The sequence below is a fragment of the Triturus cristatus genome, chromosome 8 (genome assembly GCF_964204655.1).
Source record: "Triturus cristatus chromosome 8, aTriCri1.1, whole genome shotgun sequence".
In the NCBI taxonomy this organism is placed as follows: Eukaryota; Metazoa; Chordata; class Amphibia; order Caudata; family Salamandridae; genus Triturus; species Triturus cristatus.
This window is the reverse complement of record NC_140591.1, coordinates 531,516,449-531,530,574: the sequence shown is the minus strand read 5'-3', so window position 1 is coordinate 531,530,574 and position 14,126 is coordinate 531,516,449.

Sequence of the window (14,126 nt, the reverse complement as noted above, 5' to 3'; positions counted from 1 at the left end):
GAGCAGGACAAGTGTGCTACAGCCCATTGGAGGGCTCGAAAACTACATGCCCCAGTATTCCATCTGGCTCATCTGAGCCGCACATTGGTGGATTGATATTCAAATGGAGGGACATGTGGATGATATTCATCACGCCTCTGAGGAAGTGCGGAAGCACTGAAACGCGTCAGGCGTTAAGAACTTAAGCAGAGAAAAAGATCGCTGCTACAAGCGGCATGCAGACCCTGCCTCTACCCGTGGAATCAAAGGTCGTTGGAGTGCATTTTTAAGCTGGAGGGCAACTTGGAGCGTTTATGCATTGCGGCAGCCTCGCTGTAGAAAATGCACCACCCCACAATTGCATGGGGGCCAGTGGGCTCTATATACAATGGAGCTCATAGTGGGAACTTCCTAGTAGGGATGACGAGCAGGACAAGTGTGCTACAGCCCATTGGAGGGCTCGAAAACTACATGCCCCAGAATTCTATCTGGCTCATCTGAGCCGCCCATTGGTCGATTGATATTCAAATGGAGGGACATGTGGATGATATTCGTCACGCCTCTGAGGAAGTGCGGAAGCACTGAAATGCGTCAGGCGTTAAGAACTTAAGCAGAGAAAAAGATCGCTGCTACAAGCGGCATGCAGATCCTGCCTCTACCCGTGGAATCAAAGGTCGTTGGAGTGCATTTTTAAGCTGGAGGGCAACTTGGAGCGTTTATACATTGCGGCAGCCTCGCCGTAGAAAATGCACCACCCCACAATTGCATGGGGGCCAGTGGGCTCTATATACAATGGAGCTCATAGTGGGAACTTCCTAGTAGGGATGACGAGCAGGACAAGTGTGCTACAGCCCATTGGAGGGCTCGAAAACTACATGCCCCAGAATTCCATCTGGCTCATCTGAGCCGCCCATTGGTGGATTGATATTCAAATGGAGGGACATGTGGATGATATACGTCACGCCTCTGAGGAAGTGCGGAAGCACTGAAACGCGTCAGGCGTTAAGAACTTAAGCAGAGAAAAAGATCCACATTCTCCCCACCCCATGTGTAAAAGGTGCCCGAAGGGCACCTTTTGTGCATGGCATATTTGAGCTAAAACTAACACATATTTTGCCTGTCACAGCGATGCTCATCATATTTCCTCCATGTGCGCACGGTGCGCGAAGCGCATCGTGCGTTCATGGCCCATGTAGCGTAACGTGGGCACGCGGTGCGCGAAGCGCACCGCGTGCTCACTGTGCGCGCACGGTGCGCGAAGCGCACCGTGCGCGTACGGAACGAACTGCGTTAAGTGGGCGCGCACGCCACAAATGGCGTAAAGTAACTTAGCATTTAAAAAAAGGTACAAATTCACTGAAAAAACCATAGGTTTCACACACGTTATAGTTAGGAATTAGCATTTAAAAAACCTTGCAAATTCACTGAAAAAACCATAGGTTTCACACATGTTATAGTTAGCTGGACATTTTACTGATAAAAAACCAATGAAATTCCCCCGTTATAGTTACTGTAGGCAACTATAACTCACGCGACCGTAATCCTCTGCTGATGACATATGTGTCTTTATGAAAAATAAATATTTGTAATATATGTATAGCTAAAATCTAATGGAAGAAGACATGGGCAAATAAGTGTCTAAATGCAGTATTAGCATCAGCAGAGGATTACGGTCGCGTGAGTTATAGTTGCCTACAGTAACTATAACGGGGGAATTTCATTGGTTTTTTATCAGTAAAATGCCCAGCTAACTATAACATGTGTGAAACCTATGGTTTTTTCAGTGAATATATATATATATGCAAAACAATGCAAAATAAGAAGCAGAGAACTCTGGGTAGTCCTCAAGTTTAGGTGGAAAGCAGCTCTAATATAAAGCATGCTCAACACCAGTGACACTCTAAATTTGCTCACCTCAAATGGCTGCTTTTCTATCAAAGTCTTTAAGCGTAAGATTAACACAGTGTCATCCACACCGAGATAGAAAGGGACAAAGGGGCATATTATCAAGCCAGGCGATAAAATTATCGTCGCTTTACCGTCAGAAAACTGCCGCTAAAATGTCGATAAGGGGCTTGATAATATGCTCGACGGAATTCCAATTGAAGCCCATGTTAGATGTCCTTCACATCTAACATGGGCTTCAATTGGAATTCCATAGAGCATATTATCAAGCCCATTATCGCAGTTTTAGCAGCAGTCTTCTGCCGCTAAAGCGGCGATAATTTTATCGCCTGGCTTGATAATATGCGCCAAAGTCTTTTACAATTTCCACAGCAAAGTCTTTAAGCATACGATTAGCACAGTGCTATCCTTGCCGAGCTGTAAAATGGCCAAAGCCTTTTACCATTCCAGGCACAGTATTACAGCTTTTAATTAGTAAAAAACCATCCAAGCCAACCTGAAATGAAGAAAAGCAACCCCTGACACGTGTTTCACTCTCATTAGACCTCTTCAGACAGGTATAGCTTTCTCCAGACACAAGGGAGCACCCAGTATAAGTCAAAACAAAACCGTTTCAGGCATAGAGTGACTCATAAATTATGCAAAAAAAGAAGCAGAGAACTCGGGGTAGTTCTCAATTTTAGGTGGAAAGCAGCTCTAATATAAAGCACTCTCAACACCAGCGACACAATACATTTACCCACCTCAAATGTCTGCTTTCCATCAAAGTCTTTAAGTGTAGGATTAGCACAGTGCCATCCACACCGAGATAGAAAGATAGAAACAGTGGATACCAGAGCAAGGACAGCGGTCACCCAACATTTAAACAGAAGTGTCCGTGAGTTGCAGTGCACTGAGGTTGGGGCACTAGAGATGAGCGCGGTCATCTGAAGAAACTGCTAGCATCTGTCCCTTCGTGTTACTCCTGATGCAGAGGCAGTGGGGTGTGTTACACCTGCATCAACTTTCTCATCAACGTCCCAGATCTCCCACTCTGCCTGAGGTGACATTACTGCGCAACCTCTTCACAGCACAAAACTCAATCAGTAACAGTCCAAGGGTTGCGGTGCACTGAGTCAGTGGCACCTGGAGTGCTGAGCAGGGGATCAGACAGATGATGGCATCCACAACAGGTCTGAGCAACTCCGTTAGTCTGCTATTACCACTATTTCGACTCTAGCAGATGGTGGATGGAGTTGGCCCTTGCGTTGGTGGCGTGTGCCTCCTGCGGTGATGCGATGTCCGGCCCGGTCAGGACTCAATTTGATGTGTGAGCCCTGGTGGTCCGCAGTTGAGGCCGGAGGAAGCGGACAGCGCAGGGTCACATGCACACGGCGTCGATGACCCCAGGACCATGGTCACAGAGGTCATCCAATATTCATTCAGACAGGGTCCCTGATGTGAGCTGCACAGAGTTAGTGGCCCTGGATGCACAGCGGTCGGCACAGGCACACCGCCATGGGACGGTGACTTGCGGGGAACTGAGGTAGGGCCACGCAGACTGGGTGGGTCCTCATCGATGTCCGAGGTAAATGTGGCGGAGGGTTGCGGGGGACAGTGGAAGGTGTCCTCCAGGGAATGATGCAGAGGTCTGATGTTATCCGGAAGCAGCAAATGAGGAGTGGAAAGCGACAGCCTCGCTGCCACCACTGACAGCCATATGAGGATAAAAACTACCCCCTAGTCCATAGACTCAGACTGCACCAATGTACGACCAGAGAATGTCCATGAATGACGGGGAACAGACTTAGTGGCACCGAGGCTGGGAGGGGGTGCAGTCTGTGATGATGCTGGTACAATGATGTGAACTCCGCCATTGCTAAATCAAGACTCTGTGACCTACTGGACCACAGTGCAGGCCGGAGGAAGAATCAACATTGGCCCACAGCCACATGTCATTGGCTTGTGATGCACAGACTTAGTGACACCAGGGCAGTTGTCGGTGGTGTTCGATCAGCTCCGCAATGATGCTCCTATTCCCTCCGGACTGCAATTTGTCACCCTCTTACGCCTCTCCTGCGTGCAATGATATTTGTTCTGCCTTTGAATAATCAATGTTCAGTTCCAATTATGTGACCTACTCATGTGCAGCGTAGGCCGAGGGCAGTAGTCCACGTAGGCCCACAGACACGTGAGGTTGTAATGTTATGCACAGACTTGGTGGCACCACATCGAAGGGAGTATAGTGACATTAACTCTGCCTTGAATAATGTTCACTGCCATGGTGTCATCAAGACTCAGTTCCAAACGCGTGACCTACTTGACCGTAGTGTCGTGGAGGCCGTGATGGTCTGAGGAGGCTGCCAAGGTCACGGGCCTCGTGCTTGGAGCTTGCGCTGGCACGTGGTGGGCCCTCCGTGAAACATGCCGGTGTCTGCAGGTGATCAGTGTGGCCTGACTGCGGAGGGGCGGGCCCACCGGGTTCGGGGTCCAGCTGGCTGAGGTACGGCAGGCGCACAGGATCGCAGGCAACTCACGAGGACAGCATTGGCCTCATGGCGGGGTGAGATGCGCTGCCCTGGCAGAGACGTTGGGCATTCCGGAAGAGTACCACGCCCAGGGCTACGTGCTTTTTATTCACACCCCTAAGCTGGCCTGATGTACGCTGGGCCATCCCACTCTGCTCACGCTTATGGGGGGACATAACAGGCAACATTTCCCCAGACTCCCCCACTGGCTGGGGTGACATGGTTGCGTCCACTGTCCACTACACTCCATACCCCAGCGGTGTATGTCGCCATGGATATGGGTGTATTCTTCATACTGCGGTCTGTCCAGCACATCGCCGCCACTCTTGGCATTGTGTACTTTCCCAATCATGGTTCTCCTGCCTCCTTCACACATGCCTGGCTCCCACCTGTCCCCACATTCCGCTATTGTGTGGCTGAGGTGCCATGCCGTTGATGGCTCATGTTCACGGCTTGCCCAGGTTACCATTGTAAGTTGTCCTGTTGTGCCTGGTGGGTGGGCATGTTATTTTGCATGCTGTATGTGATTTTGTGACGTGTGCATTGCCAGAGTTGTGAGTTGCATGGTTGTGGAGTTGAGGTGTGTAGGATGTTCATTTAATATGTTACAACAGGCAGTGCATTCCCATTGGTGAAATCTTGGAAGTGCTGGTTGATGATGGACTGTCGGAGGATGAAGGAATCATGCACACTGGCACTAGCACGGTGTTCGGATGTTGCCTGCACATTGATGTGAGACATGTGCTTTCTGTTGCAGTGATTGTGTGCTGTGTCTCCTGGGGGCACAAGAGGGACATGTGTGCTGTGGATTGCCCCCAACACGTGTGTGAATCCAGCTATGGCGTATGGTCCTTGCTTGGTCTCCAGCGGATCCTGTGCATTGTGGTGGACGTATAGATACTGGGGTACCTGGCTGATGATGGCATCCAGGACAGGTGTGAGGGACATGGATGCGGCTGGCTGTGAGACTCCTCCAACTCTGGTGGGTGTTGGTTGTGGGGTAGCAGAGGCCAACAGGTGCAGCACAGCCAGCAGCTTTGTGTGGGGTGGGATGTTGGTTGTCCGCTGTGTTGGTGCCGTCGGCCTGTTGGGCGATGATGATCAGGATGCGTAGGATGGTTGTCCTTTTGAGCCTGTAGTGGGCAATGACATCCTCTGGTGTTAAGTCTGTGAGGCTGGTGCGTTTCCTGTGGGTCCGCTGTCTTTGACCGTGCTGCCTCAGTGGTGGTCTGGGGGTGTTCTGGGGGTGTTCCGGGGGGGTTGTGGTCCTGGGGATGGTGGGTGTTGTTGCCCTTTTGGGGCTCCGGCCGCATGTTCAGTTGCTTGGGGGCATCTGTTGTTCTTTGGGCTGTGCTCCCTTGGCTGCTGCAGGTTGTCGTCCGACTTTACACCAGGTCAGAGTAGGTGTTAATTTCCTGCTGCTAACGCGCATTATCGTATGTTTTGTGGTGTTTTCGCAGATGTGACTGGTCGTTGAGAATGTTGCAGAGTGGTGTTGTCGCAGCTTTTTGCACGGGAACGCCTACTCTGCATCTCATTAGCGAAAGTTGCCTGGGCCATCTGTGGCAATATTTTTAGCGGCTGCTATCACGGATAAACTGGTGTTATAGGCTGTTGACACCAGCTTGTGAATGGGGTGATAAATTTATCGCAACTTTGGCTGCGATAAAGTGCCATTAACTCGGCGATGGCTCCTTGAGAATAAGGCCATTTGATTAATAGGGTTGTTCGGACAAGAACCGTTGTGTTGGTTTTGTGTAAATGGTCGTTATACAAAAGACCAGACGCAGAGTTTCAGGTTACTTATAAACACCATGTTGCCTTCATCTGTAAAGTGCAGTCCATCATTTCTATAAATTCCAATTAATGTCAAAATAGCAGATTGTTCTTAAAGACGCAGCCCATGTGATGGTCTCTGAGGAATGCAGAAACAGGTTTATTAACATGTTTCCTGGCTTTGTCATTCTGTGCACAGAACTGATTTGACCACTTCCATTTATCTTTGGCTTATATTAGAGTACACCAAGAAAGTGTGAGGGAATAGCGACATCCATTCTGCAAAGGTGTGTTTCATGAGGATTTACAGCCCTACTCCAGTCAATGGGCCTAAAACATTGCCACCACAGTGCACAATCATGAGGTGAGGAGCTTGGGAATCCACAATGGATTTCACCGAAGCCAGAAACTGATTAAATTGTAATCCTCTCTTTCTAAACCAAGTAATCTGCATATTTGGCAAGCCCAAGTCATTGTCAGTACCTTTCTTTTTTTGCAGCCTGTTTAGCCCAATATATAGCTGTGGCCCACAATCCCTACTCTAAGCGAGTGAGTGGCTGTGTGAGTGCCTGTATGGGTGTGTGAATGCCTGTGTTTGTGGCTGCATGTGGCTGCATGAGTGAATGACTGCTTGTGTGTGAGTAGCTATATAAGTGAGTGATAGTGTGTGTGAGTGGCTGTATGGATGAGTAAATAGGTGTTTGAATAGCTATATGTGTGAGGGAGTGGCTTTGTAAGTGCCTGTATGACTGAGTGAGTGGGTCTGTGAGTGGCTGCATGAGTTAGTGAGTGGGTCTGTGATTGACTGTATGCGTGAGTAAGTGGGTGTATGACTGTCTGTATGTGTGAGTGACTAGCTGTATAACTGGGTAAATGGGTGTGTTTGTGGCTGTGTAGGTGATGACTGGGTGTGTAAGTGGCTGAATGGGTCAGTGACTGTGTTTGTGAGTGGCTGTATGTATGAGTGAATGCGTGTGTTTATAGCTGTACATGTAGATGAGTGGAATCATATTTAAAATGTATTTCATAAATGCAACATGATTAACATATATATTTTGATAAATAAATAAAGAACTTTTTTTAATACATTGAGGAAATTAAGATTGCTTGTTTATCAGATCTAGTTTGACATACTTTTCTTTTTGTTTATATATTTGTGGTTCAGTGCACTCTGTTTGATCATAGGTGAACTATTGAATAATAGCACATAAGGGATCCCTTGTTTTTAAGGCACCTAGATTTCACAACATAGATTTCAATTCACCATGACGACATATATCATTGGTGCCACATTGGCATGCCATCAAATTTATCAAATTGTATTCAAACTTCTCATCCTTTCCATGAATTTTGTGTAAAAAGTATCGTGCAGACATACTTTGTAGAGCAACTCCTGTCTTAAGAATGTGGTTAACAGCGTCCGATAGTCCAGACATATCACTTTCAAATAGCTAATGTAATATGTTTGGAATATTTTGATGAAATCTACTGTCCTTGAAATATAATCTGGTTGATCTATACTCAGCTGTTGGTATTTGCACTGGGCAGTCATCATACCTTCGGCCTACTCTTGTTGGAAATAGTTGTGAAAAACAGCGAGCCTCCAAGCTTTCCTCCCAGATCTCCCAAGTCTATGGAATTCAGCGGATGGACGCTGCTGTGCTCATATATTTCTTCAGTTTTAGTTCTATTCACTTTTTCAAACTGTCCACTTGGAGTAACAATTCTTCCTCCATGCAACTTCCATCTGTGAGAACATCTACATTTTTCTAGTACACATTATTCAGTTTTACTTAAAAAGTAGCTTCCTCTACCTTATTCACATCCACTTGTAGTATCTTTTCCATACCTATCTACAAAGTCATTTAATTCCTAGTGTTTTTTATTGATTCTGGGGCTTTATTAATGAAAGAGAAGATCATATTATCACACCTAACTACAATGCCTCTTTAACCTTTTGTGTTTGCAGTGAATGTTTGTTTTTTTAGCCACTTTGTAAAAAAAGCATTGGTTATAGGTTTTTAGAGAGATGTGGTAGGTAGCAGGGGAGAGCTACTTCAGTTTCACTTGGTATTTTCCTTTCTCACCTACTACAGTTATCACACAAGTATTTAAAGTCATACAGCTATCTACTTATTAAATCATTTCCAACATTTTTGGGGCCTAATTATAGTCATCATTTCACATTGTTATGTGTTACTTACCGATGTATAGTGGATGATGAAGGTGCATTGTGAGTTTCCAGTTTACTTTGTAAAGCTACATCTCAACACTTATAGACGTTGCCATGGCCTACTTTTTGCACTGTATGTGTGTTAGACCTGGCGATTTCCGGTTGGCTAAGGCTTGCGCCAAAGCCAGGCAGAAACCACCAGTCTAGTCAGGGCAAGGAAGTTACACGCCAAAGATAACCCCTGCTCACCCCCCTTGGTAGCTTGGCACGAGCAGTCAGGCTTATCTCTGAGGCAATGTGTAAAGCGTTTGCGCGCGCACCCAGCAACAACACCCAAGGCCCACCACAAAGGAAACTCCACACAAGGTATTCTATAAAAATAACCTTTGTATTATAATAAAACACATTAGATAGAAACACACACTTTACAATGTGCCAACAGGCACGGGCAGAATTTACAAGGGATTATGTACAAGACAGGGCCACCTGGACCACTGTCAGGAAATTGCACTTTTAGATATTTAGCACATAAATATATAAAATCACTGTAGCACAAAAATACACTGTATAGCACACAACCAGTACTCACTGGTAACCAGAAGGTACCACCTACGCACCCCTAACCACATAAGGAGAATACTGCGCAGGGAACTAGGACCTCACTAGCACCACCTGTACTAGTAGGAAACAAACAACCACCTAAGTATCACAATACCTATAGGGGTAAACACATATTACACATGATGCCTAAAACATTCAGAGGTGTAGAACATGGCACATGACGCATAAAACTCATTCAGGGGTGCCTGGCAGGTAAACACATGATGCATAAAGACATTCAGCGGTGTTAGGAAAGAGGACACATGATGCAGAAACCACATTCAGCGGTGTCATGAAAGAAAACACATGATGCATAAAACATTCAGAGGTGTAAGGAAGGAAAACACATGATGCATAAAATACATTCAGCGGTGTAAAGCAATGGCACATGATGCATAAACATACATTCAGAGGTGCAGGTTAGGAAACTTCACATAAGCCACTACCTGTGGCAGTCCCTAGGCCAACTGGCCTCTGTCCAAGCTAGGACACTGTCCCAGGCAAGCTGCGCCAGCTGCGCAAGCTAGACAAGTAATTATCCCCAACCTAAACGTTGCAGCTGCCCACTAAGTGCTGGGCAGCTGTAGGACTGGGCATGGGCACCACCAATGTGCCCTGGGACATGTAGGAGCGGCCCGCTGCCTTCCGGGGCCGCTCTCCTCACTCAGAAATGCCCCCTAGAGCCCTCGTGGCTCTGCACAACGTTGGAGCCTCACAGGACTCTGAACAACTTGCCCCCGTTCGTGGGAGCGGCCCGCTGCCTTCCGGGGCCGCTCTGGGTGCAACAGAAATGCCCCCGACCGTTGGAGCGTCTAGCGCTCTAAACACGCCTGCCCCCTTTGAGCCTCACGGGGCTCTGCCAGGTAGGGGGGCCACTCGAGGAAATAGGCCGGTCTGGGACCGGCACCCACCGGCACACGCACGGAGTCCCCCAGCCCTCCTCACTTACCGGGCTGCTCTCAGGGGACTCCCGCGCTGTCTCCGCTTCCCGCAGTCTGCTCTCGCTGCACCGGCGGACGGGCGGACTCTTCTCCACGCGGAGGGGCAGGCACCGACAATGTGCCTCGCGCCCCCTCCGCACCGGCTCCGGCCGCCGCGCTCTTCTCCTCAGTCCAGCGCGGGGTGGGCTCCCGCCTGGATCGACACCCCCGAGGTCCGGACCAGCCGCGATGCTTCGTAGGAGGCGGGGTAGGCTCCCGCCCTCCTATCCTCAGTTCCGGTTGTCCCGGAGGCCCGCCCTCGGCCCGCCTGACTTCCGGGTTTCCTCGGACCGGGCTGCAGCGGTGATCGGGACCCTCAGCAATAAGAGGGGTAGGCTCCCTCGTACACGCAATCCTCGGCGGGGTAGGCACCCGCCGCGACAATAAGCCAATAAGCGGGGTGGGCACCCGTAAGCTGAACAAAGCGCTCACAGCGCTAGAAAGTCACGCACAGCGCTCCCAGCGCTGGAAAGCCCCACAAGCGCTCCCAGGCGCTGAGAAGCAGCAAGTCCAGAAATAGAGTTCTTCCAGGGCAGAGGGGCAAAGGCTGGGCCCAGAGCCAGCACACAGGGCCCTCCAGCAGGGAGGCAGTCCCCAGTGGCGGTCTCTCCTGGCGCCCAGCAGCAGCAGGCCCCCCCCTCAGATGATCCTGCAAGAGAGAACTACATGTAAGGGGACACAGCCCCTTTTTATACATTACAAGGCTTTGTCTAAGGTGCAGGGAAGGGGCGAACCAGTTCCAGCAGGTTCCTGAGCACTTTGTTTTGCTCAGCCCCTCTCCCTATTCACTGGCAGGGCTAGGGTCATTAGACGCACCACAGGGGCCGGCGCCAGCATTGTGTGGGGGAGCCCTGTCCTATTCAGGACCCAGGTACACTCCTCCCCAGCCATCTACATGCTAACTCCCCATTCACCACTGGGTGACTCCTCCTGACTCTGGGGAATTCCCTAGTCCGTCACCTGACCTCACCAGCCAATCACCAGACAAGCCACACAATTCAGACTGCACACTGAAGTGCCCACTTCTAGAAGTGGCACTTCCACACCAGGTACATGCACGCCGCACACATCAACGCGCAGCATTCACTCCCACGAGTCCGCACATACCAAACACGGGCCTGCACACCCCACGCATCAGGAACTACCGGGACACATACATTCCCCCATGCATTCCTATGGGAGGACAGGCCAACCTCAACACACGCACGCACTTTACCCTGAGACATAGCGGTAAAGTGCGCAGAAACCAAAAATCCATTACTCCAAGTCACCAACAAAAAGCAAAAAATTTCGGGGTGAACCTGCCAGAAGGGCCGGGTCCAACACAACCCCCTTCCAGCCAAAACGCAGGGTAGACCAATCACCACCGTGAAGGTCTTCCCTGCTTTGGGCGACAAAACACGGACACAGGCCCGCAACGGCAGGGACACTCTCCAGTTTTACGCCACTCTAAACCCCTGGAGTTCCTTCTAAAAGAACTCGGCGGACCAACTGGGCTACCCCACTGGTACTCCTCAGTTGTCCGCGGCCAGGACCAGGCCCTAGGCCATCTAGGCGCCACTGGTCCTTGCCTAACCACAGAGTGGGGGGTAGTAACCCCTGGCACGTAGTGACCATTTTCCACTCTTCCCCTCATCAGGGCTGTTCTAAACATCCACTGATCTCCCAGCCCAGGGTCTGAACCCTCAAGCTGACCAACAGTCACGGGTGAGGCTCTCCTCCCCCTACCTCTCCTTCTAGGGTTCCGTCCTCTCCTCCTCTGAGAGGCACCCTCAGAAATCAACTTTCCCACCAGCTCAGGACCTCTCCCTGAGAACTGGTCTACCAACCTAGGGTTTAACCCCTCAGGTTGCACCGGGGTCAGAGGTGGGCTCTCCCACCCTCTACACCCCCTTCCAGAGTCCTGCTCCCTACCAACTGGGGCGGTACCTCTGGAAGAAGCACTGGTCAGGACACTGGTTACAGTAGTCCTACCCTTCAGGTCAGGCTGATCCTGAACCTGGCCTCCCAACCTCTGGTCTAAAACCTTCGGTTGCATACTTGCCTGGCACTCCAGGACTTCTGGGGACTCACACAGTATCCCCCCAAGAGTAACATATTCCTCATATGTTGCATGACAGTCTGCCTGGCGCAGATCTCCCGCCACCTGTCCACCTGACAGTGCGCGAAGATCCCCCAGGCCAGACGTGTAGTCGCCATGGTCACTTCTAGGAGACTCAGCCCTACCGGCTGGTCCCTGACCCACTGGCTCCTCCACTGGGGAACACAGCCCCATGCCACTCCTCTCGCTGGACTTCCGCACCCTCCCTACTGGAGCGGTACTGCCTGACACCAGAACCACTGGAGCCCTATTTACAGAGACTCCAGGTTCTCCATACTCTGGGCGATCCTCCTCAAGTGGCCTAACAGGACAGCCTAGGCCCCCAACCTGGTGTTCCCTTAAGAAACCATCCAGGTTCTGAGACTGGGTTTCGGGCCTCTGGGGACTCAAAGTCACCCACTCACTCCTACTCCACTGAGATAGGCCGTGAGCCCCTACACCCCTCTCACTACTCTGAGACCTAGCTGGGCTACTCTGAGCCTCCACCCCCATCCAAGATGGGAAGATCCCTGAGCCACTACTATTGGAAGTACTCTCCCATACCTCATCAGAACCTTGGGCACCCTCCCAACGGTCTGCTTCCGCTGCCAGCTCCCATGGGCAAAAAGAGCCATACCTCAACAGGTGTTGGCGCAGCCCGGGACAACAACTACCAAGCAGCTGCTCCTTGACAACCAGAGCATACAGTCCGTCAAAAGCCCGTTCCGTGTGTACCCTTAACCAATCATCCAGTGCATCCTCACATTCACCCACAAACGTGTCCCATGACTGTTGAGACAGCTTCCTCCTGCCCCTAAACTTCAACCTACATTCCTCCTCTAGGAAAACAGGTACCAGACTCTGGGAATGGGGAATGGGACTCTCTGCACTGGGCTCTCTATCGCTGCCACCACTGGACTCCACCCTCCCTGGGGAATCCAGAAAACCACAACTGCGCTCTGGGGACAACCTATCCTCCAGAGCTAATCTCTCCCCGGCGAAGGACCTCTCTGCCTCCGCCATCCTCTCCTCCTCTTCTGAATCTTCAGGGCTCCCCACAGACCCACTACCCTCTCGGCGTGCGGCCCGGGCCCTATCTTCCTCGCTGCGCTCTCGCTCCCACTCAACCTTTTGCCAAGTGATCAGGTTGCCCCTCAGTTTGGACTGGGTATCTAACTCACCCACCTCTATGCCCCTCTCCTCACAGAACCTTACCAGCTCCAACCTACTGTACCTAAACAGACTACAGAAGTTAAAAGCCGGCTCCATTTTGGCGGACGTTCCTGAGAAGAGTATAACACAAGGAACCTGAGTGTCTGAGCTAACACAGGAGTACATGATTCAAAAGGGACACCTTCAGGAGAAGAAATAATGGAACTAAAAAAAACAAAGACAATAATCCCTAAAATGTGATTTATCTAATGCAGAGTTTTGTGGTGTAGCCAGTCGCTGCTGTGGTACAGCGCAAACGCACGTCCAAATCCCACCGCTGCCACCAATGTTAGACCTGGCGATTTCCGGTTGGCTAAGGCTTGCGCCAAAGCCAGGCAGAAACCACCAGTCTAGTCAGGGCAAGGAAGTTACACGCCAAAGATAACCCCTGCTCACCCCCCTTGGTAGCTTGGCACGAGCAGTCAGGCTTATCTCTGAGGCAATGTGTAAAGCGTTTGCGCGCGCACCCAGCAACAACACCCAAGGCCCACCACAAAGGAAACTCCACACAAGGTATTCTATAAAAATAACCTTTGTATTATAATAAAACACATTAGATAGAAACACACACTTTACAATGTGCCAACAGGCACGGGCAGAATTTACAAGGGATTATGTACAAGACAGGGCCACCTGGACCACTGTCAGGAAATTGCACTTTTAGATATTTAGCACATAAATATATAAAATCACTGTAGCACAAAAATACACTGTATAGCACACAACCAGTACTCACTGGTAACCAGAAGGTACCACCTACGCACCCCTAACCACATAAGGAGAATACTGCGCAGGGAACTAGGACCTCACTAGCACCACCTGTACTAGTAGGAAACAAACAACCACCTAAGTATCACAATACCTATAGGGGTAAACACATATTACACATGATGCCTAAAACATTCAGAGGTGTA